We start from the raw sequence: 27922 nt of genomic DNA, 5'->3' as shown, positions 1-27922 counted from the left end.
AAGGTAATAGTGGTCATTGAACAGGCATGTAATAGCAATAGAATATAATAAAGGACAAAGAAATTAACATAGTCATCTGTGGCCATCTTATTATTAAAGAAGTTCCACAAAAAATACATTATAGGACAGACAGCTTCCTCAACAAATGCTGATGGGAAAAGTGGATATTCACATGTAGATGATGCAGCACACCTACCTCTTGAGGACCTTTGTGTCGGACCCTAGAAGCTACTCAAGGAAATCATAGAGAAATACTTCACAATGTAGGCACAGACCAGGAATTTTGGAATAGGACTGTAATAGATCAGTAAATGTGAGAAACGATTGCCAAATGGGAAGTATGAAATTGAAAAAGTTTGTGTGCAGCACAGAAAGCAATCAACAGGGTTTTAACTAATGCAGAACATTTTCTAGTTTTTCAAGACATAATATAATTAGAAAAACAAAGGCAATTTGCTGGTGGTGAAAGAATAAATATATAGATCAAAGGAACTTATCACTTAGTGCAGTTCACTTTTGATTCCATTCAGTTGAGAAAGTCTTTCCAACTAATGCTTCTGTGGTTCTAGAACAACTGAATGTCTGTTACCCTTTAACCTTCAACTTACACCACATCTGTGATTTTCTACGTTCCATCAATCCTCCCTCTCATTATCTCACCCCAAACAGTAGAAATTATAGATATTTTCTTTGGAATTATATTTTTGTCATTTAGGGAACTTTTAAACTAATGTAATGGGAAAGGATACATTCAGTTCATGCTTTTTACACTCCGCATAATTCTTGTGCGATCTGTTCAAGTTGCATGCATCTTTGTATGTTTCCTTTTATTTATAAGTATTATTTTAGGGATGTACCATTGTTTATCAGTAGTTGTTAGATATTGCTAGCCTTCTAGACTTTCCCCATACATTTACAGACATAAATGTGTATAGATACATGGTATATAGGGAGAGGGGTCATTCAGCTGTTCTTTTAAGAGAACTTGCATCAGGGGATATAGTTGACTGACAAACTGAGCTGCAATATGTATGGATCAGTACATCATGAATGTTGAAGTCATGCTTCCTCCAGGATGTTCAGAGCTCAAGACAGAGCCTTCAGGGAATAGTAGAGGTGATTTCTGCAGCGGACTTTTGCTCATGGGCTCCATATTAGCTTGGCCGAAGTATTCTCAGATTTTCAGTACCTCTCTTCTTTTGCCCGTATCAGACCTTCATAAAGGCAGAAGACTGTCCTTGACTATTGATGCTCTCCTCTTTATCGCACCCAAGTATTTCAATGAGTCTCCTATTCCTTTAGTACTATTTTGGCATTGCTTTTTATGATGATCTGACGTCACAATATGCAAACATATTTGTTTTATTTTATGTTGTTGAAAAGTGTAAATTGTTTCACAACATGAGTACTGTTCAACAACTTTTTGTCAGCCAAAAATGTAATTTATTTTTGGTAGAAAGAATGTAAGAGCCAAAGGAAGGGGGTCGAGTGCTGTGGAATTCTGACTTTCGAGCCATAGTGTTTCTGAACTCACAGTTGTTGTGATTAACTATAAAAGGCCTACAAAATGTAGACACTGGAAAAGTACCCATGCTTCTATAAACAATTCCACACCTATGCTTCTGTAAGTAACGATGGTGCTGTTGAACATTTAGTAACCAATAAATAAATCAAGGACATGAAGAAGAAGACATAAGTGGAAAAGGAAGAGAGGGATAAAAGAAGCTAATAAGGTAATAGCAAGTATGAAACATAGCAAGAGTAAAACATATATATATGTGTGTGTGTGTGTGTGTGTGTGTGTGTGTGTGTGTGTAAACCAGGAAAGGGAATAGCAATCGAAATGTAAATAAGAAATACCCAATTTAATAAAGATGGAGAAAAAAAGATAAAAATACCACCCACTATTGTGTATAATTAATATATGCCAATAAAGCATTAAAATGTAATTTTGATGATTATAAAATTAGTATCTCATTTTTGTACCATTATGTATTTACTTATTTCTGTCATATATTATATCCTGTAACTTAAATTCCTCCTCCTCTCTAACTATTCTCCTCCCTTACTTTCCTATCCCTAGATCTGTTCCTCTGTTTCTTTAGAAAAGAGCATGCCACCTATGAATATGAACCAAGTATGGCATAACAATTACAGTCAGACTAGGTACCTCTCTTCATATCAAGGCTGGATGAGACAACCCTATAGGAGGGAAATGGTCCAATTGTTGGAACTCCTACAAGAATACTAAGCAACAGAGCAGTCACATATATGCAGAGGACCTAGGTCAGACCCATACAGGCTCCTTCATTGTCTCTTCAGTCTCAGTGAGCTGCTGAAAATCTTGGTTGCTTGATTCTGTGAGCTGAATGGTGGTTACTACAAAGTAATGTGTAGTTGATTATTAGAAATTATAAATCATAGTTAATAATTGCAGAAATATTCCCTCATTTTGAATTAATGAATCATAGAACTGATAATGCCATGGTTTATCTTAGATTTCTCTATGACTGTTTCCAGTAATATAACCAATTTAATATTTATGCATATGTGAAAATACTTCTTTTAATTATGTAAAAGCAGAAACCAAACAAACAGTGCATATATTTTATACTTAGTGGACGCTATCAAATTGTCTTCCAAAAACTTTACACAAATTTACATTTTTATTAGTGGAGTATAAAAAGTGTTCCATACATGTTCATCAGTATTAATCCTATCAGAATTTAAAATTGCTGCTACTTTGATGGGCATAATGTTCTTTTATTAAATTAGAATAGCTCGAATTATAAGTGACATTGAAACATCATTTTATGTTTCACATTTGGATTCTTTATTCTGGAATCCTTCGTCTTCCCTTTGTATACATTTCAACCACGCTTGTTTAACTATTAGGCCTTTTTGATTTACTTCTCTTTGACCAGACACTCAATTTTTGGAAATGTTTTCTTCAGCCTGTCAGTTATTTTTACTTGCTTGTATTGACATTTTGCTGAAAAAGCTTCCATTTTAAGGTTGTTAAGTTCACAAATACCTTTATAGTTTCTACATTTTGTCACCTAAGAACTTTAGTACTCCAAATTTATAAACATTTCCCTAGAAAACTTCTATAGTTTGACATTAAGATATTGAATTAATGTGGAATTACTTTTGCAAATAGTATCAGATAAGAATGAATACATACTAATGAATACATGTACGTGTGTGTGTGTGTGTGTGTGTGTGTGTGTGTGTGTATGCTGATTCTTTTCAAGACAGGGTTTTTGTTTAGCCCCTGGATGTCCTGGAAGTTGCTTTGTAGATCAGGCTGGCCTCAGATTCACAGAGACCTGCCTGTCTCTGCCATCTGAGATTAGAGATGTGTGCCATCACTACCTGGCAAGAATATTTTTTAAAGGATGAGCAAGTTTTCCCAATTTATGAATTAATTCCAACTATTCTTTCTATATTAATGTGAAATATCACCTCTACCATACATCAACTCACATCAATATCTGTATTGCCATCTATTTCCATCTGTATTTCTAGTACCTATTCCTGGTATCCTCTCAATTTATTCCATTAATTAAAAATATTTAGTACCAATTATGAAATTTTAGTTATTATAGCTTTATACCAATTTTAATATCTGTTGGACATATCTTTCTTTTCTACTTTTATTTCCAAAATTTCTTGGTCATATTTATGCATTTTCTCATCCAAATAAGTTCAAATGATCTCATTAATTTTTATGTAAATAAAACAAATTAGATTTATTGGGATCTTTTAGCATTTATAGAGCAATTTGGAGAGCATAGCCGTTATGTTAACACTTAGTTGGCTGGCCCATGTCAATACATATCTCTATACTTGTTCAAATATTAAAATACCCTTAAATAATTTTTATAGGTTTTTGTTCCATATTAATACTACATATATTGTCAGATTTGTGTCTTGATTTTTTTTATTTTAGCCTTGGTTGACATTATAAATATTATTTCTAGAATATTTGCTAATTGGAAATTACCAAGGTATATTGATTTGATATCTGAATTCTTTTATGCATTGGCCGACCAGGACTATGCTGTAAGCTCTCTCTCTCTCTCTCTCTCTGTTTTTCTCTCTGTTTTTTATTTATTTTTTTGTTTGCATTCATGTATGTGTGGAGGTCCACCTGGGCTGTTGCATATGGGGAGAACTGAAGAAAACTTTGGGAAGTCCATTCTTTCCTACCATTTGAGATTTGGAGGTTAAACAGGTCACAGCATCAAGCACTTTTACTTTCTGAGCCCCTGTTTAAGTTAGAGTTACTATTACTGGAATGACATTGGTGACCAAAAGTGACTTGGTGAGTAAAGGGATTATTTGGCTTACACTTTCATATCATTGTCCATCCTCCATGGAAGTTAGGACAGAAACTCCAACAGGGCAGGAACCTGGAGGCAAGAACTGATACAGAGGCTTCTTTGGGTGGGGAGGGGTACTACTTACTGGCTTGATCAACACGGCTTGCTCAGGCCTGCTTTCTTATAGAACCCAGGATCACCAGCTCAGGGGTGGCATCACCCACAATTGGTTGATGAGCCTTTCCCCATCAATCACTAATTAAGAAAATAACTTACAAGCTTTTCTACACACTGATCTTTTGGAAGCATTTTCTCAACTGAGGTTCCTTCCACTCAAATGACTCTAGCTTATGTGAAGTTGACAGAAATCTAACCAGACAGCTTCCTCACTGGCCCATGTTGTCAGTTGTTTTAAGCATTCCCATACTTGGTCAAACCTATAGGGCAAGTGAAATTCTACCTATAGGTAATAAGTTAAAATATTGACCCAGCATTGTTTTGAACTTTACTAAAGTAGGCTGGATCTAATTCTCTCCACACAGTAGAAAAGAAAACAGACTTTAGTTCATTCTGAGGATGACTACTATCTAAGAGCATCTGTTCCCTTGTTTCATTCATCTTGTCCTCCACGGAACCTCCTTTACACCCTGAAACCCATTGGTTTACAACTAAAGCTTACAGTCTTCAGCTTGCTGTGTTAGCCTCTTACTAAATAACCGAAGATGCTTACTGCTGCGACTGTTTTCTGTATTTTTGTCTCACATTTTCTGGACTACACCAAGGTCGTGTCATTCTTAGATTGTTATATTTCTAAGGTTTTTGGCACACAGTAGGTGCTATAGAAATATTGGCTCACTGTTTTCAACTTATGCAGTAATACTACAAAATAAAATAGGACTGGAGCAAGTCTGGAGCACCAATTCAGTAGTAGAACACTTAGTGAGAATGTACGAGGCCCAAGGTTTGCCAGAACTGAAAAAAAAATGCAATGAATTGGCAGAACTAAAAATATAAAATAAATTTGAAACAAGTGTTCAAATACTCAGATAAAGTAGGTGCCATGTTCTGTATATTAGAGGAGTGTCACACTGTATAAAGAGTAATAGTGTTACTCTAACTCTAGGAGAACACTCAGTTTTCTTCAACTCTAGAAGGGAGGAAGAAATAAATAAAACAGATGTCACTGGATAGAAGTCATCAAGAACATGAGGTTTAAAGATAGACTTTATTTTCCCGTTAGGCATGATTTTAAGGATGACATACTGAAAATTGGAGATCAAGAGGCTAAATCTTTATAAGATTCAGAAGAACCTATGCACGAGTCAGCTCCTGAGTCACAACTCTGTTCTCTGACATTCCCAGCACAGTCCAGCCTGAATGTGGAGTAAGAAGGAACAGGGAGTTACACTGAGACCACTGAAATGGAATAGAAAGTGTATGTTGGCCTGCAGTGTCTATTCTCTGAGCAGTATGTTCTTTGAGGACATAGCATGATGGTCCACAGCTGGTCAAGGAAGCAGAATTGTGGGGATCCAGCCAAGATCTTTTCTCATCAGAGGCAAAACTATAGTCAGGGCCAATATCTCTTCTAATTGTTGGCAGATGGGACCAGACGTCCATTTTATTTTTAGTGACTAACTTGAAGTTCTGAAATGTGAACTGTGTTTACTATCGTTTGGAACCTGGAACAGATATTTGAATACTTAGTTCTTCAGATCCCAGCCCACAATCGTAATAGGCTCCCCAGTCCTCACACCCATTCACATCTGTGGTTCCTTTCTGCCTGTTGACATGCCTGTGAGATGCTGCCTGGATCTCTGGAGAAATCCTATTCTGTTTGAGTCCATTAGTGTATTCTATAAGCCCACAAACTAACTGTTGGGTGCTTTACAAAATTTTTTTAATGTACTTAAAGCTTACATCTATACGTAAAATTCAAATTTTCTTTATGTGTCACATCATTCCCATTTTAATTTTTTTCTAGAATCAGCTACAAGACTTAATTGTTATGTATGATGTCTTATTTTTATTATGTTGATATTTGTCTTAGTTCATTTTCTATTACTGTGATAAAATATCTTGACCAAACAACACAAGGAGAAAGTATTTATTTTACTCTCAATTCCAGGTTAAAGTTTCTCATGGCATCCCCATTGGGTCCTTGAAGCCTCTTGCTTTCCTGGCATCTGGGACATTCTAGTGTCTACCCCCAGTTCTCCATCCCCCACTGCTACACCACCATTCAATTTTCTAACCCTCTGTATTTTTCCAGAGTCTCCTCCCACACCTGCCTCTCCCCATTTTCCCTCCTCCTCCTCTCTCCTTCCCAGATCCCTACCTCCCTCTACCTCTTGTGATTATTTTGTTGCCCCTTCTAAGCATGACTGAAGTATCCACACTTTGGTCTTTCTTCTTCTTGGGCTTCGTATGATATGGAGTTGTATCCTGGGTATTTTGAGCTTTGGGCTAATATCCATGTATCTGTGAGTACATACTATGAGTGTTCTTTTGTGACTGGGTTGCCTCACTCAGGATATTTTCTCGTTCTATCCATTTGCCTGCGAGTTTCATGAAGTCATTGCTTTTTAATAGTTGAGTAATACTCCATTAGCTGAAATACCCAACACAGGGGAGAGAGAACCTGTACAGACCATATACAGCGGTTAGGCACAGCCCCCAGATAAGGGATGGGGCCACACACCTATCTCAAAAACATTAACCCAGAATTATTCCTGTGTAAAGGAAATGCAGGGACAAAGAGTGGAGCAGAGACTGTACGAAAGGCCATCCAGAGACTGCCCCACCTAGGGATCCATCCTATCTACAGATACCAAATCCAGACAGCATTGTTGATGCCAAGAAGGCTTGCTGGACAAACCAGGTATGGTTGTCCCCTGAGAGGCTCTCCACACAGTCTGACCAAGACAGATGCAGATGCACGTAGCCAACCATCTGAGTAAGCATGAGGACCCCCAGTGGAGGAGTTAATGGAAGGACTGAAGGAGCTGAAGAAGCTTGCAACCCCAAAGGAAGACAACAAATATCACCAAACCAGACCCCCATAGCTCCCAGGGACTAAACCACCAACCAAAGAATACACATGGAAGGACTCATGGCTTCAGCCACATATGTAGCAGAGGATGGCGTTATCTGGCATCAATGGGAGGGGAGGCCCTTGGTCCTATGGAGTCTTGATGCCCCAGCATAGTAGAATGCTTGGGTGGTGAGGCAGGAGTGGGTGGGTTGGTGGGAGAGCTCCCTCATAGAAGAAGGAGGAGAGGGGGATGGGATAGGGGAGTTGTGGATGGGAAAACAGGAAGGAGGATAACATTTGAAATGTAAAAAAATAAAATAACCAATAAAAACAGTTTGTCATGGCAGGGGAATCACAGCAATATGTGTTTGAAGGAAATGATTTTACATCTGTAGTCAAGATAGAAGCCCCCCTTCCTGACTTCCTTTTTTCGGCACTGTGGCAGCAGGGATAGGGCTGAGGGGTGGACTGGCAGAAGAGACAGCTAGTGTGTGCCCTCATAGAAGACCCAGGTCTGGCTCAGCTCAGCTTACCCTTGAGAGGCTACTTCTGGGCTCATCAAGGAGTGGGGAGGGTATGTCCCAGTCTCTTCTGGCACCCTTGTGGTAGGGCAGATGGAGACAGAAGAATCTGGAACAGAGTTGTGGGGAGTTGCTTGGACTGTGCCTCCTATTAGGGCTGAGGTATAGCAGTTTCTCTCTCGACTAGTGACATTGCAGTGAGTTTCCTCTTTCTAAAGCTGCTTAAGGTGGCATATGACTTCTAGAATAACATTCATTTCCTGAAAACAGGGATGACTATATGGAATGGCTGAGTAGTCCATGGTGGTGGCCTTCTTACCAACACAGTGAAGCAAAGATCGAAATTCCCAGAATACAGAGAACAAGATTCTTGGGATTCCGATACAGTGGAATGCCAAATGGGTTCAGTGAGGACTTGTTGCCTTGGAGGAGAACAGCAGAAAATAAGCTGGCACTGACTATCTTTATGAGTGTCATTCGAAGCTGAATGCCATCAGGAACAAAAATTCAGCTGATATGAAGGGCTATAATATGCTCATTGCCTTGATCCTGTGTGATGAATGTGCTGAGTTTATCATTCAGGAAGGTATGCAAGAAGTTATTTTCATGTCAGATAAATATCATGGCAATGAATAGACAATGGGCATTAGGCTCGTGTTTAAATTGCCTGGAGTTCCATTCAGAAAATTCACACTGAAATACAGCAAGATTTTCATTGACTCCGATTCAATTAATAGCTGACTGAGTCAGAAGCCCCAGTGAATTCTATCTTGTTAAATCACAGGAAGATGAGGACTCTCCTCTTCTAAGAAACTGCTGGTGCCTTTCATCTTGAAGTTGCACATAACTTTTTAATAGCCAGCACAGCATAAGTAGACATCTAAAGAATATAAAACCTTGAATCTCCTTTACTGTCTTTACTGTCACATGGACCTACATCTGTTTAAGCTATTGGTTTAGTTTGATTTGGAAATTAAGGGCCTGCCCATGGAGCTGGAGTGAAGGTCTCTCCTCTGCCACAGTCTATCTGACTGGGATGAGGGTGTCTCTTTGGAAGAGTGTACAGCTCTGTCATCCACCAAATTTCAACAGCCACTACTTGCTTCTACATGAGCTAGAGCACATACAAATAATTTCTTTGCTTTCTTAGCAGGGGTGAGTAGACACATTGGTGTGAACATCTGATCCAAATGAAGCATACCTTGTCATTCACTTGGGGGGAAATAGGGCTACCGGAATGATGGCAGCATGAAAGTATATGCTGCGGAGTTGAGGGAAATTCTCACCCACATACACGGAGAATGGTGAGGATGGCTTTTGTCCTGGCACCCTGATCAGTACAACTGAACCAGGAATATCCATTCAGTTCCTACTTTCCTGCCCCACAAAGGGCAGTGACATACTATCGCTCTGGAAGATAGGAACCCCTATAGTTCCAGCTTCTTATCCCTTGGTTTGTTGATCACATAGCTCTGATAAATTTATCTGACTAATAAGTAGTTCCTAGAGAAGGAAGCTACCATTTCCCCACTACACCAATTGGGCACCGGGAGAGGTGGACAGCTCATGTTGTATGGATGAGTGATGTGGGGGCAAGCCCCAATCCTGTTTCTCCTATTGTGTGGAAACATGCCACCCATGCTCCATGTGCCAACATGGCTCATTTCCATGTACATTCTACAGAGTTCTACAGAGAGTATATTAATCCCTGTCCTGTAAAAATTGTGATAAATTCTGTCCACTTGGAGGTGGTCCATTCTAGATCCACTAGACACTGGGGTTCCTTTGTGTCTCTGGTGTTGTGCCTTTAGACATACAAGCAGCATCTTCCTAATCAGTATGGATTGGGAATGTTCCACTGTGTCCTTTGTTTGTAATTTCATTTAAATTCTACTAAACATGCTCAGTGCCTTTGATACAATGGTTTTCTTATCTTAAAGATTATTACCATTTTAGGATGACCTTTTTTATTTTGTTTCTAGGATTTTTGTATTTTGTATTCTGGGGCATTTTGTAATTGACTCTTTGTCAATGTTACTAATTGTTACAATGTTACTAAAAATTTACCAGCATGTGCACACATACGTACACGCACACACACACACACACACACACACACACACACATCTAAGCATGCACGCATGCACGCACGCGACGCACGTGACACACATACACACACACAGAATAGAGGATCTAATTACCGCATGCATGCTAGTGCTCAACTTGTTTTCTCCATTGTTCCCACACCAAATTAAGGTGTGGTCCACTATATAAGATATATTTGTTAATATTATTAGAATTTTTCATTCTTGCAATTTATAAGCAGAATTTCAGAATCTTGATTAGGAATAAGAACTCAGAGCTAATATTATAATTCACTCATTTGCAAGCATTGTGGTCTTGGAACAATTAAGTATCATTATCTTTCCTTCATTTGTCAAATAGAGAGAATAATACCAGTTATCCAGAAGAGGATTACATGTGTTCATATATACTTGGTTATCTATTGCTACAGAACAAATGCACTGGGTATATGTCTACAACGGTTTACACAACACATGCCAAGTCAGTTTCTGGTTCTACATAGTAAAGCACAAAATTTACTGGCTTACAATAAAAATCATTTTTTACAATGAATTAAAATAAAATCATCTTTATAATTCTGTGGATGTAGCTGAGTAGCTCTCTTCCTACATATATCATCACTGTAAGAGTCTAAGATGGCTCCCTGGGATGACTGGCTGTTGGTGCTACAACAACTGGAGCTGTTACAATGGATGCCTACAAGTGGTCTATTTATGTGCTGTGGGTTTCACACAACCTGGAGGTTAGATTTTTATGAAGTGTCACAAAGGAGAATATTAAAAGAGAAAACAATAGATGCTAGAAGGCTTCCTCCAACTCAGAGTTCTGAAGTGGTAAAATAGCAGTACTTCTTGGGGTCAGTAACCTTATTTCAAGCACACAGAGACAGTATATTGGTAGAATTAAGTTATTTGTGGACGTAGGCCTGAGTTTCCACTTACTTCCTTGTTGTCAGCTATAGATAGGGAATCACTGTCCTTAGATGTCACTGTAAGTTCTTAGCTGTGGAACTCTGACATAACATGGAGAATCCCTTAACACTGTTATATTAAAGGTTGGTTATGTATATAATATAATACAAACATAAAACTGATGATTTCACAATCTGTTTTTTGTCAATCATTTCAATAGTTATTAATTTACTTTACATCTTGATCACAGATTTTAAATTCCCTTCCCCCTTTTCCTCCCAGGTCCTCCCTCTCTCCTGCCTCTACCCTTCTTCCCTTCTCAAAAAAAACTGGAGGTCTCTTATGGATAGCAACTAGCCTAGGCATATATAGTTGCAGGAAAGCTAGGCAAATCTTCTTCTATTGAGGTTAGACAAAGCAGCCCAATTAAGGGAAAAGGCAGGCAGTGTAGTCAGAGACAGCCCCTTCTCCCTCCAGCTGCACAATTGTTACATATGTGCTAAGGGCCTATGTCAGTTCCATGCATGCTGTCTGGCTGGCAGTTCTGTCTCTATGAGTCGTCTGGGTCCAGGTTAGATGACTCTGTAGGTTTTCTTGGGCTATCCTTGACTGACCTCTTCATTTTTTACATTCTAGGGGGAAGCATATAGGCAGAGACAACTTGGGTCATTTTAGAATTCTGTGTATCACAATTGGTGAAAGGACATGAATTGGGAAACCACAGTAATACAGATATTTATTAATATATGGAAAAGGTATCAGTAAGGTAAATACAATCTTTTTCTCTCAGTGAAACAAATGGAGAGGACGGATCATTCCTACATGTTGTTATTGTAAGTGTAAATCAGTATAATCATTCTGAACAGCAGTGTGGAACTTAGTTCTCTTCAAGTAGGGTTGTTCTTTCTTCTTATAATCACAAAATGATTATGTTAAGTGTATAATAATGTAAATCAGAATTATTATGTAGACCCTGTGGATCTCGTTAAGTATTTAGAAATATGCTCTTTTCAAAAGCAGATAAAATGTTTGGAATCCTTTCATAAATAAGAGTCTCATATCCTGATATTAAGAGTTCTCACATATCTAGCAATCACTATACAATTTCCAAGACATCATCTGAGTCTGCTATTGTGTGAGACATGTATGAAAAAGATTGAGTGGAAAGGTTGTGCTGATCTTTCTGCTAGATAGAAGTGCTTATAAGGTTTAGAGAGAACTCTATTTTGCAATGGTATTTTACATTTTAAAGCAATGTGGAGAAAGAAGGCATGAGAAAAGGATACTTATATTCTAGCCTCCTTGACTAATCTGCCATGACACCTAGTACATTCTTTTTGCTGTATGTGAATCCTCATTTCACTATACTTACACTTAGAAGTTTGAATTACATCAACTCTTTATCCTTTTAATGTCATGTTCAAAATATAGAAACAGCTTTAAAACAATGCTGACACTTGGAATTTATTCATGAAAATTTCAATATGAATCACTGGGGGATAGGGACAAAGGGACTGATGTTTTTGTAAAGGCTTACTAGCCTTATCCCAGGAAATTTTTCTCTCATTCCTACAAAATGCCTCAATTCAAATATTTGAGACCCTATCATTGTTTGAAAGTTCAAATCTTGACATCGAGACCATCTTTTTTAGTGGTTATGACAACTTTTTCTACAAATTGGACATTCAAGGTGTATGTGGATCGTGGGGCTCACAGAGAATGTGGTAGAGCCAGCTAACAAGGACTGGTGGGAGAGCAAAGCCTACATAGGGTGGAATTGATGTTCGACACTTTCTCTCTCATGGATGGTAAGTTCTTTATGTGACTATCAATAACTCTGAGATGCTGAACGTGGGGAACTTTGGCCGTCTTTGATCTCATCTTTTCTTTATGTCAGATAAAAATGCATCTAAATAATTTTCCTCTTACCTCAGCAATGGCAGCATTGAAATAATTCAAAAAAAAATCTAAAGGAATACAAATGATAAAAAGCAGAGTATGTGGTATTTATAGAGAATGTACTTTTAAATTGAAATCGAGGCGATGCATGGCCTAGCTGACTCACAGCAGATAAAACAGTGGACCCAATTTCTCATCTGTTCCCTTAAAATTGGAATTAGATTTGGTTATAGCGCAAGACATTCAGAATTTGGCTTGCAGTGCATTTAAACAAGGTGTTGAGCCAAGTGTTCAGTTATTTGACCTAATTACAGGGCAATCTCCTTTGTCTGAGTTTTGTGCTGCTCTTTGCTTCCTATTACAATCTTGACCCCATGACTATTCCCTTTCCTTGGAGAGGTTTCTCTGTCACCTGGCCTCCATTCACTGAACATTTATCTCCTGCTACCCTTCTTCTGGGAGCCTTCAAAGACTTCATTTCCTAAGAATCTGACTTAGTCTTGTCATGTTTTTAGGGAGTCTTCACTTGCCTGATTTACATTCATTTCCTTGGATTAAAACTTTGTTGTCCCTCTCTGCAACTGCACTCTTTAATCTATTGATTGCAGCAGATGAATCTTGTCCTTCTAAGCTTGTAAGAAAGAAAACTTTGTATGGAAAGTTCTAAATGTTAGTCTGGAACATCCAGCGATTTTTTTCCTGTCTAGGATGGTGTGAGAAAATGAATATCTGAACAAAGAAAGGACAAGGTGAATACATAGAAAGACCAAAAGGGAAAGCCAGAAACATGTATTTTGTCAGCAAATTCTGAAAATGGGCACAGCCCAGTGCATTTGTTTATTCTGGAGTATTGTAACAAAAGGTTTGAACATGGGTACTTCAGAAGAGAAGATGTGCAGCAGGTAATAGTGTTTACTGTGCAAGCCTCATCACCAGTGGTCAATCCTTGGAACCCAAGTAAAGACAGAAGGAGAGAACCAATTTCCCAAAGTTGTAGTCTGTAGAATTTGTTCACCCTGGCCACATATACACAATAATGATAATTATAGAGAAAAGGTTTTAGCTCAGTTTTGGAGGCTGAAAATCCAGACATCTTATTGTACTCTGGCAAGACATCCAGGGCTTCATTACCTTAACATGCCACAGGAATGACAGGAGCATATGGAAAGGGAGCTATCACATTACTAATTATAATTATAACAAGGTTATAATTCAGAAGCCAGGTATATATTTATAAAAACTCTTGTTCTTATATGAACTCCTGTCATTCATTTTATAAGGGTATGCTCCCAGTGACCTAAATATTTCCCACTAGACCTCACTTCCTGACACTGTCATCCCAGACACTAAGACTCTAAAACATAGACCTTTGTGTGTGTGTTGGTGGGAGGGGGGAAGTCACCTATCAAATTATAGCAGCCTTAGACAAGAAGAAAAAGCATATATCAAGAGTTAAAGCAAGTATGTAAAATAAAAGCCACAAAAAAAGAAAGCAGGAATGAAATAAAAGAACAAAAGAATTGCCTTGAAAGAAATTGAAGAGGCATGAAAGTCTCAATTTATTGTCTGCTTTGCGAATGAATTGGCCTTACTTTTTTTTCTTGGCCAGAAGACCTTATTTTAAAGTACAGCATCTAAACCGATTAATGTTAAAGTGTCTTCACATTTTCCACTTCTGCACTGCAACTGAGAAGCTCTTGCCTTTCATTTCCATTATCCTCATGTTTCAAGGAATGGTCCTTGAAATATTATTTCTCCTATGGTTACTAGGTCCTCTGACTATGGACTGTGCATCCCTCTGATACTACATGTTTGACAAACTATCATCGCAGACTCATCATTTAAAATTTTATATTCCTAGTAAGAAAATATATCGATTGTAACGATTTTTTTTTCTACCTGGTAGGGGACAACAGATGAGCACTGAGTAAGATAGCAGTGATGGGAGATTCTGGTCTTAAATTTCCTAGAAATACGGTGGCTATGTAGTATAGAAAGAAGGTTGAACATTGAATTTAGCAATATGGATTAACCTCTTTTATAATAGAATGTTTCTTAAGAGCATGCGATTTAGAATTAGGCAAGTAACATCATGTCTCAAATTCTGTTTTATTTTATGAAAAATTGATGTTCGAATAAGACTCAGATTCTATGATTGTTGTGAAGTTCCACTGATGTGATACATACATGGGGAGTCTGGCAAAGTGCATGGCTTTGGTAAGTAAATGGAACTTATTATTAATGCCATTTGTTGTCAGAGTTTCTGTGACTCAGATCTCAAAGTTCCTTCTACGTAAGTATCCAGATGATAAAACCCAGCCTGCCTGTCTATGGGAGGGGGTGAACCAAAGATAAAAGCACTTTCCCAGCTCTGATGGCCTGCTGTAGCTTCACTTTAACCAGATAGAGTCAGATTGCTGAGATAAGTCAACATTCTTCCATCTGTTTCCACAAAGAACCAATATACTAGGAATTTTCTTCTCCATGTCTTTCTGTGGAAAACAGCATCCAAGCATGTCTGAATGTGGCTCTATGCAGAAGATGTTAATCAATTTGGAAAGTTACAGATAAATCTATCATCTAGTGAAGAATAAAAAATGTGTTTGGAGGGACTGAGTGAAATTCTGTATGCAAGTATGGCCAGCACATGCCTGGAAAAATATTAAGTTATGACCTTTTTCTTCTTTGTCTGCCTTGATTTTATAAGAGATATACAAGGTATCAGTTCATTCAGCTTGGAAGATGCCACCTTGCTAAGAGGAACCTCTGGCTTTATGCCCAGTGACTAATTGTGCAGAAACATTTCCTCAAATAGTTCTTTTTGCATAGAAATATCTCCATAGTTCCCACCAAAAGAACTAGTCAGTTTAGCACAATATAGTTACAAAAATTACAAAGTCATAACATACTAGCCAAGGAAGTATTGTTACACGAAAACGTTACAAACCTTTCTCCCACTAGCTTATAAAATATTATGCTTCTGTATGACTTTTAAATCCATTCTTAGCTTCATTTAACTCCCTCCCCTCTCTTATTTTCCCACCTTCAACAGCCCTTCAATTTTTACACATCAAATATTCTTCTCTACTTTCATATCACACGGATTCTACAAAACACCTCCTTTAAAACCTAATTTTTCTCCTCTGCTAAAGGTCTCTTTCTAAATCCTGGGCTTTACAGGAAATCTCTGTTAAACAAACTAACCTGAGAATTTGGAACTATCATCCACTTATGAGGAAAAAAAAATTGGGAAATTAGTCTTCATGGGCTTCTCTGTATTTTCCTGTTTGGCACATTTTCTTGCATATGCCTGGATAAAATCACCTCATGTATGTGTCACAGTTTTATTTTCCATTGAACAATGCATGAATGTCTAAGCCAGTTACATTTCCTGGTTACTGTGATAAGCATGGGTATACAAGTATCCCTGCGAAGGACATAGAGTTCTTTGAGTTTATACCCAGGAGTGGTTTAACTAGATCATATAGCTGGTATATTTTTAGCTTTTTGAAAGAACTTTACAATGATTTCTATATAGCTGTATCAGTTTTTACTACCCCCAACAATGAATAAGGATCCCCCTTTTCTCATATTTCCAGCAATTGATTGTTATAATTTGTTTTCTTGATGAAGGCCATTCAACCTGGTGTGAGATGGAATTCAAAGTGGTTTTGATTTTCATTTCCATGATGGCTAAGGATATTGAACATTTTAAACAATATTTATCATTTTTACCTTATTTTGAGAATTCCTTGTTCAGTTTCATAACCAAATCATATTTTGTTTATTTTCTTTGTGTTTAGATTTTGAGTTTTTTGTATATTCTAGAAATAATCCTTTATCACACATACAACACTGAATGTTGTCTCCCATTCTGTTGGCTGCCCTTCACCTTATTGACCATTTCCTTTGATGTACAAAAGCTTTTGGTTCATATGAAGTGCCGATTGTCAATTTCTTTAGTTTTCTGAGGAATTAGAGTCCTTAAAGTCTTTACACACTCCTATATCTAGTTGTGTATTCCTTACATTCTCTCTATTTACTTCACAGTTTGAAAGATAAGTGTCTACTTTCATTTTCTAAATTTAGATATACAGTTTACTCCAAACACAGCTTTTTGAAATGTTATTTTTAAAAGTGTGTATTTTTAGTATCTCTGTAAAAATGAAACAACACAACACCATCAACAACAAAACAGGTGTAGAGGAATGTTAATCCAGTAGTAAGGCTGCTCTGCTCACATCCAAAGCTTTTCCAGGTCCCTATGGTCCAGCAGACACACCTTTAGTTATTCACCTTTAATTCACCTGTCTGGATTCTCTTAGGACATACATTTAATTCCAAACAATGACATCTGATTGAGGGGCACACAAAGTGACAAATCAGAAATTGATTCGACAGAATGAGTCAGAGATAGGATATGCTCTATTCTCTCTGGAAAATAGGAAAGGGGGGGGGCTGCTTAAGAGCATGCAAGAGAGTGAAGGCAGGTCAGTCAGTTTTCCAGTGAGTTGAGAGTTGAGTCATTTGGGAGTCAGTGCAGTGAGTGGACTGCAGTGGAGTTGAGTTAGTTCATGAGTTTATGCAGTTCAGGGCAGGTCAGCAGAGCCAGTTGAAACTAGAGAATAAAAAAGTAGCCAGAAGGTTAAAACAGTTTGCCAGGTTTAGTGTCAGGCCAAGCAGGGCAATTCAGTGAGAAGCTGAGAGGAGCCAAATTGAATCACTATCACTTAGTTTGGAGAGGAGTTTGACCCAGAAGAGCTAAGTTGAACCTGTTGTATTTTATAAAAAGAAAGAGACCAGAGATATGTTTGGTGGAGGAACAGTAAGGTGTTGGGGGAAGGAGGTGCCTCTCCTGACCCATGCTAAGGCTTCCCTGCCCCATCTGAGGTACCAGGCACATGATGGTATAGCAGAGAGAGAGAGAGAGAGAGAGAGAGAGAGAGAGAGAGAGAGAGAGAGAGAGAGAGAGAGCAATCATGAGCACATGGAGACAGGGGGGAGGGGAAGAGGTAGAGAGAGTGTAAGGAGTAAGGGCGAGAGAAGAGAAGAGGGTGCAAGCAGCCCCTTTTATAGTGAGGCAGGCACACCTGGACTAACATAAAGAGCCTAGACTAAATACCAACAGAACCAGCCAGGCAGAGTTCAGAAAGAATTAGCAAGAATGAGCATATTCAGCAGTAAATGTCCTAGATGATAATTCCATCAAGCAAATAAAAGATACTTTGATAAGTGACCATAATTTTATGTACTTATATCTGGCCCATTCTATTCCTCTGAAATATGTATGATGTTGTACTAATGCCATGCTATTTTTATCAGTATAGTTTGGTAGCATAACTTGATAGGGTATGATGATATGTCCAGCATTATTCTTTTTTTCATATTTTATTGGATATTTTTATTTACATTTCAAATGTTATTCCCTTTCCCACTTTCCTGTCCATAAGCTCCATATGCCCTGCCCCTCCTCTTCTTCTATGAGAGTGTTCCCCTCCCCAACCATCCCCCCTTACTGTCCCCGACATTCCCTTACACTGGGGGTCCAACCTTGGCAGGACCAAGGTCTTCTCCTTCCTTTGGTGCCCAACAAGGCCATGCTCTGCTACATATGCAGCTGGAGCCATGGGTCTGTCCATGTGTAGTCTTTGGGTAGTGGTTTAGTCCCTGGGAGTTCTGGTTGGTTGGCAATGTTGTTCTTATGTGGTTGCAAGCCCCTACAACTCTTTGAATCCTTTCTCTAATTCCTCCAAAGGGGGTCCTGTTATCAGTTCAATGGTTTGCTGCTAGCATTTGCCTCTGTATTTGACATGCCCTGGCTGTGTCTCTCAGGAGACATCTATATCAGGCTCCTTTCAGCATTCACTTATTAGCTTCATCAATATTACCTAGTTTTGGTGGCTGTATATAGATGGACCACATGTGGGACAGGCTCTGAATGACCATTCCTTCAGTCTCTGCTCCAAACTTTGCCTCTACATTCCCTCCTATGAATATTTTTGTTCCCTCATTGAAGAATGAGGGAAGCATCCACATTTTGGCCATCCTTCTTCTTGAGTTTCATGTCATCTGTGGATTGTATCTTGGGTAATTTGAGCTTTTGGGCTAATATCCACTTATCAGTGATTGCATACCATGTGTGTTTTTCTGTGATTGGGTTACCTCACTCAGGATGATATTTTCTAGTTCAATCCATTGCCTATGAATTTCATGAAGTCATTGTTTTTGATAGCTGAATAGTACTCCATTGTGTAGATGTACCACATTTTCTGGATCCATTCCTCTGTGGAAGGGCATTGGGGTTCTTTCCAGCTTTTGGCTATTATAAATAAGGCTGCTATGAACATAGTGGAGCACGTGTCTTTGTTATATGTTGGGGCATCTTGTGGGTATATGCCCAGGAGAGGTATAGCTGGGTCCTCAGGTAGTGCAATGTCCAATTTTCTGAGGAACCTCCAGACTGATTTCCACAGAGGTTGTATCAGTTTGCAATCTCAGCAACAATGGAGGAATGTTCCTCTTTCTCCACATCCTCGCCAGCAACTCTTGTTGCCTGAGGTTTTGATCTTAGACATTCTGGCTGGTGTGAGGTAAAATCTCAGGGTTGTTTTGATTTGCATTTCCCTGATGACTAAGGATGTTGAGCACTTCTTTAGGTGCTTCTCAGCCATTCCATATTCCCCATCTGAGAATTCTTTGTTCAGCGGTGTACTCCATTTTTAAAAAAGGGTTATCTGGCTATCTGGAATCTAGCTTCTTGAGTTCTTTGTATATTTTGGATATTAGCCCTCTATCAGATGTAGGATTGTTAAAGATCTTTTCCCAATCTGTTGGTTGCCATTTGGTCCTAATGACTGTGTCCTCTGCCTTACAGAAGCTGTGTAGTTTTATGAGATCCCACTTATCGATTCTTGATCTTACAGCATAAGTCATTGCTGTTTTGTTCAGGAAATTTTCCCCAGTGCCCATGTGTTCGAGATTCTTCCCCACTCTTTCTTCTATTAGTTTGAGTGTATCTGGTTTGATGTGGTGGTCCTTGATCCACTTGGACTTAGGCTTCGTACAGGGATATAAGAATGGATCGATTTGCATTCTTCTACATGCTGACCTACAGTTGAACCAGTACCATTTGTTGAAAATGCTCTTTTTACCACTGGATGGTTTTAGCTCCTTTGTCAAATATCAAGAGACCATAGGTGTGTGTGGGTTCATTTCTGGGTCTCCAGTTCTATTCCACTGATCTAACTGCCTGTCTCTGTACCAATACCATGCAGTTTTTATCACTATTGCTTTGTAATACTGCTTGAGGTCAGGGATGGTGAGTCCCCCAGAAATTCTTTTATTGTGGAGGATAGTTTTCACTATCTTGGGTTTTTGTTTTTCCAAATGAATTTGAAAATTAGTCCTCCTAGTTCTATGAAGAAATGAGTTGGAATTTGATGGGGATAGCATTGAATCTGTAGACTGCTTTTAGAAGGATGGCCATTTTTACTATATTAATCCTGCCAATCCATGACCATGAGAATTTTTTCCATTTTCTGAGATCTTCAATTTTTTTTTCTTCAGAGACTTAAAGTTCTTGTCATCCAGATCTTTCACTTGCTTGGTTAAGGTCAAACCAAGATATTCTATATTATTTGGGACTATTCTGAAGGTGTGCCATTCCCCTAATTTCTTTCTCAGCCCGTTTATCCTTTGAGTAGAGGAAGACTACTGATTTGTTAGAGTCAATTTTATACCCAGCCATATTGGTAAAATTGTTTATCAGGCTTAGTAGTTCTCTGGTGGAACTTTCCTTAGGTTTGATCTTCTCACTGTGTCCTGGATTTCCTATATGTTTTGGGCTAGGAGCTTTTTGCATTTTACATTATCTTTGACAGTTGTGTTAATGTTTTCTATGGTATCTTCTGCCCCTGAGATTCTCTCTCCTATCTCTTGTATTCTTTGGTGATGTTTGTATCTACAACTCCTTGTCTCTTCCTTAGGTTTTCTATATCCAGGGTTGTCTCCCCCCCCTTTTGTTTTCTTTTTTTTCGGAGCTGGGGACCGAACCCAGGGCCTTGCGCTTGCTAGGCAAGCGCTCTACCACTGAGCTAAATCCTCAACCAGGGTTGTCTCCCTTTGTGCTTTCTTTATTGTTTCTATTTCCATTTTTAAGTCCTGGATGGTTTTACTCCTTTTCCTTCACCTGTTTGGTTGTGTTCTCCTGTAATTCTTTAAGGGATTTTATATTTCCTCTTTAAGGGCTTCTACTTGTTTACTTGTGTTGTCCTATATTTCTCAAGGGAAGTTATTTATGTCCTTCTTAAAGTCCTCTATTATCATCATAAAATGTGATATATCTAAACCTTGCTTTTCCAGTATGTTTGGATATCCAGTATTTGCTTTGGTGGGAAATCTGGGCTCTGATGATGCCAAGTAGTCTTGGTTTCTGTTGCTTGCTTTCCTGTTCTTGTCTCTCACCATCAAGTTGTCTTTGGTGTTAGCATGTCTTGATGTTTCTGACAGTGCCTTGACACACTCTTATAGGCCTGCGTGTCAGCACTCCTGTTGACATGTTTTCTTTCAGCTGGATATGGGAACAGAATGCTCTGCTCTCAGGGGTTTAGGCACTCCTGGTGACTGGCTATCAGCTCTTGGTACAGGCAGAAACCTGAAGGGTCCTGCCCCTGAGTGCTCCTGGGTCCCTGTGCCCAGGTGGCACAGATGGCACTAGGCAATTTCCACTTTGGTCAAGATTGTGGGCAGAGAGTATTTTCCTCTGAGTTCTTGGGAGTTTCTGCACTTCTGAGAGTCCAGATCTCTATCCCCACGAGATTTGGGTGCAGGGAGCTGTTTGATCAGTACAGTATTCTTTTCTTGTTAGTATTTCTGCTTCTGTTTTACCATGCCATTTTAAAGATTTTATAAAAATTTATTTCTGTAAAAACGTCACATTTGGTTGGATGGCCTTTTTTTTTAAACCTTAATCCTACAAATGCACGAGCGTTTACAGTCTTCCCATTTTCTAGTGTCTTCTTCAATTAGTCTTTTTCAGTGTTTTAAAGTTTTGATTATAGATGTCTTGTACTTCCTTGATTATGTTTTTTTGCCCTAAGGAGTTTATTTTTAAAGATATTGTGTTTAGGATAATTTCTCTGATTACTTTCTTAGTGTGTTTGTTGTTGGTATATGGAAAAAAGTATTTTGTTGAGTATTTTGTGTTAATATTCATTAGAGATATTCATTGAAAATTGTGTTTTTATCTGGCTTTGTTATCATGTAGTGGCTTCACAAAAATAGTTTGGAAGAATATATTTCTTGTTTTATGGAATAATTTAAGAAAGATTAGCGTTAATTATTCTTTGACATTTTGGTAAAATTGTATAGTGAATTCTTTCTGTACCTGGGTTGTTTTATTTTGGGAGTTTCATTTCTACTGTGTTAATCTTATAACATTTTGTAGGTTGTTCAAATTATTACTTAAATCACCTGGGTTTAACTTCAGTATGTGGGATGCGTGTAGACATTTAAACATCTCTCTTAGATTTTCCAATTTAGTGGAATATACATAATTAAGGTGTGTCTTCGTGATTTTATAAATATCCCTGTTATGTTCTCATCTCTGATTTGATTAATTTGTACTTCTTTCATTTTCTTTAAGCTTTCCAATCTAGTTTGCTTCTTCACAAAATGAACTATTCATATCATTGCCCCTTTTGTATGCTTATTTCGTTTTTATTATATTTATATCCTCCCTAGGAAATTAATTATTTATTTATCTACTATTTTGTGTTTTGTTGCTTCTTCTTTTTCCAATATCTTAATTCAAAATTGATCTGAATTTTTTTTTTTGGTTCTTTTTTTTTTTCGAGCTGGGGACCGAACCCAGGGCCTTACACTTCCTAGGCAAGTGCTCTACCACTGAGCTAAATCCCTCAACCCCTGATCTGAATTTTTAATGTAGGAAATCAGAGCTATGACACTCTACTTTAGGTCCCTCTAAGAGTGTCCCATGTTTTGATGTATGCATTTTAATTTTTATTAAATTTTACTAAATTTTTTATTTTCTTTTTATTTCTTCACAGATGCATTCATCATTAAATAATTGTGTAACCTCCATGAACTGGTGTCTTTTCTGTTATTTCCTTTACTGTTGATTCATAGCTTTTTGGCATTTTTTTTTATTGAGTACCATTTCTTTGTATTGTAGTATGTGATCCACTTCAAAGCAAATTCGATATGTTAAGTATTTATAGTCTGTAGAGTTTGGATGAAGTACTCTGTAAAGTTTTTGGTGGGCTAATTTATTTATGATGCCATTTAATTTCAATGTTTCTCTGTTACTTTTTGTTATTAGGGGGAGGTTCAAATTGATCTGTGTAATTGTGAGAGTAAGGTATTAAAGATCTTCACTATTACTGTGTTTGGGTTAATCTGTGATTTTTTAAAACATAATGACATTTGTTTTATGAAATAGGATCTTCCAGTGTTCTGTATGTAGTGTGCATATATTTAGAATGGTTCTATACTCTTACCTCATCGTTCCATTGTTCACTGGAAAGTGATCCCCTATTCTTTTCTGACTAGACTTTGCTTGAGATTTATATTATTAACAAATAGAATAAAAATGACTACTTACTCTCTAGTTCATTTTGTTCTTTATATTTGTTTCAATCCTTTACTCTATGACAGGTTTATCATTGATGCTTACATATATTTCACTTTCATTGAAATATATTGCTCATGATTTTCACTTTCCCAATTATGCCCAGATCCTCCTCCCCACCTAATTAGCCACTCAATTTTATGTTCTCTTTATCAACAAAACAATGTGGGCACACACACACACACACACACACACACACACACACAAAAACAAAAAAACAAGTAAACACAAAAATCTTTCTTTTTATAATTTACCAGTCAGATTTATAACAGTAAATTCTCAAAATCAAAAATGGCCACAAGAAGAACTCAAAACTCAATTGATATAAACACAAGCTACACACCCAGATGGGGCAAATGCGCCCTACATAAATCTATTGTCTTTTTTTTTCATCTTTATTAACTTGAGTATTTCTTATTTACATTTCGATTGTTATTCCCCTTCCCCGTTTCGGGGCCAACATCCCCCTAACTCCTCCACCTCCCCTTCCCATCTCTATGGGTGTTCCCCTCCCCATTCTCTCCCCATTACCGCCCTCCCCCCAACAATCATGTTCACTGGGGGTTCAGTCTTGGCAGGACCAAGGGCTTCCCTTCCACTGGTGCTCTTACTAGGCTATTCATTGCTACCTATGAGGTCAGAGTCCAGGGTCAGTCCATGTATAGTCTTTAGGTAGTGGCTTAGTCCTGGAAGCTCTGGTTTGCTTGGCATTGTTGTACATATGGGGTCTGAGCCCCTTCAAGCTCTTCCAGTCCTTTCTCTGATTCCTTAAACGGGGGTCCTATTCTCAGTTCAGTGGTTTGCTGCTGGCATTCGCCTCTGTATTTGCTGTATTCTGGCTGTGTCTCTCAGGAGTGATCTACATCCGGCTCCTGTCGGCCTGCACTTCTTTGCTTCATCCATCTTGTCTAATTGGATGGCTGTATATGTATGGGCCACATGTGGGGCAGGCTCTGAATTCCTCTCCTCATTTCTAACTTTGTATCCAGTTCTCCTTTTCTTACATCGTGAACCTTCACTTATGTTAAACTTGTGTGTGAACACATATATGTATATGTAGATCGCTTTTGGTAAAGCAGTCATTTTTACTATATTAATCCTGCCAATTCATGAGCATGGGAGATCTTTCCATCTTCTGAGGTTTTCTTCAATTTCTTTCGTCAGAGGCTTGAAGTTCTTATTGTACAGATCTTTCACTTGCTTGGTTAAAGTCACACCAAGGTATTTTATATTATTTGCGACTATAATGAAGGGTGTCATTTCCCTAATATCTTTCTCGGCTTCTTTCTCTTTTGTGTAGAGGAAGGCTACTGATTTATTTGAGTTAATTTTATACCCAACCACTTTGTTGAAGGTGTTTATCAGGTTTAGTAGTTCTCTGGTGGAACTTTTGGGATCACTTAAATATACTATCATATCATCTGCAAATAGTGATATTTTGACTTCTTCTTTTCCAGTCTGTATCCCTTTGATCTCCTTTTGTTGTCTGATTGCTCTGGCTAGAACTTCAAGAACTATATTGAATAAGTAGGGAGAGAGTGGGTAGCCTTGCCTAGTCCCTGATTTTAGTGGAACTGTTTCAAGTTTCTCTCCATTTAGTTTAATGTTAGCTACTGGTTTGCTGTATATGACTTTTACTATGTTTAGTTATGGGCCTTGAATTCCTATTTTTTCCAGGACTTTTATCATGATGGGGTGTTGAATTTTGTCAAATGCTTTCTCAGCGTCTAATGAAATGATCATATGGTTTTTATCTTTCAGTTTGTTTATATAGTGGATTATATTGATGTTTTTCCATATATTAAACCATCCCTGCATGCCTGGGATGAAGCCTACTTGATCATGATGGATGATTGTTTTGGTGTGCTCTTGGAATCAGTTTTCAAGAATTTTATTGAGTATTTTTGCATCAGTTTTCATACGGGAGACTGGTCTGAAGTTCTCTTTCTTTGTTGGGTCTTTGTGTGGTTTAGGTATAATAGTAATTGTGGCTTCATAGAAGGAATTTGGTAGTGCTCCATCTGTTTCAATTTTGTGGAATACTTTGGATAGTATTGGTATGAGGTCTTCTATGAAGGTCTGATAGAATTCTGCACTAAACCTGTCTGGACCTGGGCTCTTTTTGGTTGGGAGACCTTTAATGACTGCTTCTATTTCTTTAGGAGTTATGTGGTTATTTAAATGGTTTATCTGTTCCTGATTTTACTTTGGCACCTGGTATCTGTCTAGGAAATTGTCCATTTCCTCCAGATTTTCAAGTTTTGTTGAATATAGGCTTTTGTAGTAGGATCTGATGATTTTTTGAATTTCCTCTGATTCTGTTGTTATGTCTCCCTTTTCATTTCTGATTTTGTTAATTTGGACATACTCTCTGTGTCCTCTCATTAGTCTGGCTAAGGGTTTATCTTTCTTGTTGATTTTCTCAAAGAACCAGCTTTTGGTTCTGTTGATTCTTTCTATGGTCCTTTTTGTTTCTACTTGGTTGATTTCAGCTCTGAGTTTGATTATTTCCTGCCTTCTACTCCTCCTGGGTGTATTTGCTTCTTTTTGTTCTAGAGCTTTTAGGTGTGCTGTCAAGCTGCTGATATATGCTCTTTCCTGTTTCTTTCTGCAGGCACTCAGAGCTATGAGTTTTCCTCTTAGCACAGCTTTCATTGTGTCCCATAAGTTTGGATATGTTGTACCTCCATTTTCATTAAATTCTAAGAAATCTTTAATTTCTTTCTTTATTTCTTCCTTAAGTAGGTTATCATTGAGTAGAACATTGTTAAACTTCCACGTATATGTGGGCGTTCTTCCCTAATTGTTATTGAAGACCAGCTTTAAACCCGTGGTGGTTTGAAAGGATGCATGGGATTATTTCTATCTTTCTGTTTCTGTTGAGGCTTGTTTTATGACCAATTATATGGTCAGTTTTGGAGAAAGTACCATGTGGTGGTGAGAAGAAGGTACATACTTTTGTTTTAGGATAGAATGTTCTTTAAATATCTGTTAAATGAATTTGTTTCATGACTTCTCTTAGTCTGTCTATGTCTCTGTTTAATTTCTGTTTCCATGATCTGTCCATTGATGAGAATGGAGTTTTGAAATCTCCTACTATTATTGTGTGAGGTGCAATGTGTGTTTTCAGCTTTAGTAAGGTTTCTTTTACGTATGTAGGTGCCCTTGTATTTGGAGCATAGATATTTAGGATTGAGAGTTCATCTTGGTGGATTTTTCCTTTGATGAATATGAAGTGTCCTTCATTATATTTTTTGATGACTTTTAGTTGAAAATTGATTTTGATATTAGAATGGCTACTCCAGCTTGCTTCTTCAGACCATTTGCTTGGAAAGTTGTTTCCCAGCCTTTCACTCTGAGGTAGTGTCTGTCTTTGTCTCTGAGGTGTGTTTCCTGTAGGCAGCAGAATGCAGGGTCCTCAATAGTATCCAGTTTATTAATCTATGTCTTTTTATTGGGGAATTGAGTCCATTGATGTTAAGAGATTTTAAGGAATAAATTGTTGCTTTCTGTTATATTCGTATTTGGAGGTGAGTTATGTTTGTCTGCTTCTCTTCTCTTTGTTTTGTTGCCAAGACGATTAGTTTCTTGCTTTTTCTAGGGTGTAGCTTGCCTCCTTATGTTGGGCTTTACCATTTATTATCCTTTGTAGTGCTGGAATTGTAGAAAGATATTGTGTAAATTTGGCTTTTTCATGGAATGTCTTGGTTTCTCCATCTATGTTTATTGAGAGTTTTGCTGGATACAGTAACCTGGGCTGACATTTGTGTTCTCTTAGGGTCTGTATGACATCTGTCCAGGATCTTCTGGCTTTCATAGTCTCTGGTGAGAAGTCTGGAGTAATTCTTATAGGTCTGACTTTATATGTTACTTGACCTTTTTCCCTTACTGCTTTTAATATTCTTTCTTGGTTTTGTGCATTTGGTGTTTTGACTGTTATGTGACAGGAGGAGTTCTTTTCTGGTTCAATCTGTTTGGAGTTTTTAGGCTTCTTGTATGTTTATGGGCATCTCTTTCTTTAGGTTAGGGAAGTTTTCTTCTATGATTTTGTTGAAGATATTTACTGGTCCTTTGAGCTGGGGTCTTCACTGTCTTCTATACGTATTATCCTTAGGTTTGATCTTCTCATTGAGTCCTGGATTTCCTGTATGTTTTGGACCAGTAGCTTTTTCTGTTTTACATTATCTTTGACAGTTGTGTCAATGATTTCTATGGAATCTTCTGCTCCTGAGATTCTCTCTTCTATCTCTTGTATTCTGTTGGTGATGCTTGTATCTACGGCTCCTTGTCTCTTCCTTTGGTTTTCTATATCCAGGGTTGTCTCCCTTTGTGCTTTCTTTATTGCTTTTATTTCCATTTTCAATTCCTTCACCTGTTTGATTATGTTTTCCTGGAATTCTTTCGGGGATTTTTGTGATTCCTCTCTATAGGTTCCTACTTGTTTATTTAAGTTTTCCTGCGTTTCTCTAAGGTAGTTCTTTATGTCTTTCTCGAGGTCC

General features: G+C 37.9%; 1 pseudogene; it reads left to right on the top strand.

Moving 5' to 3' along the window:
* Nucleotides 1-1046: 1046 nt before the first annotated feature.
* LOC116887916 lies at nt 1047-8642 on the top strand (annotated as a pseudogene).
* Nucleotides 8643-27922: the final 19280 nt, after the last annotated feature.

Source organism: Rattus rattus, chromosome X (genome assembly GCF_011064425.1).
Source record: "Rattus rattus isolate New Zealand chromosome X, Rrattus_CSIRO_v1, whole genome shotgun sequence".
Lineage (NCBI taxonomy): Eukaryota > Metazoa > Chordata > Mammalia > Rodentia > Muridae > Rattus > Rattus rattus.
Note: the sequence above shows the minus strand (reverse complement) of the source record. Positions and strands in the feature narration are given on the sequence as shown.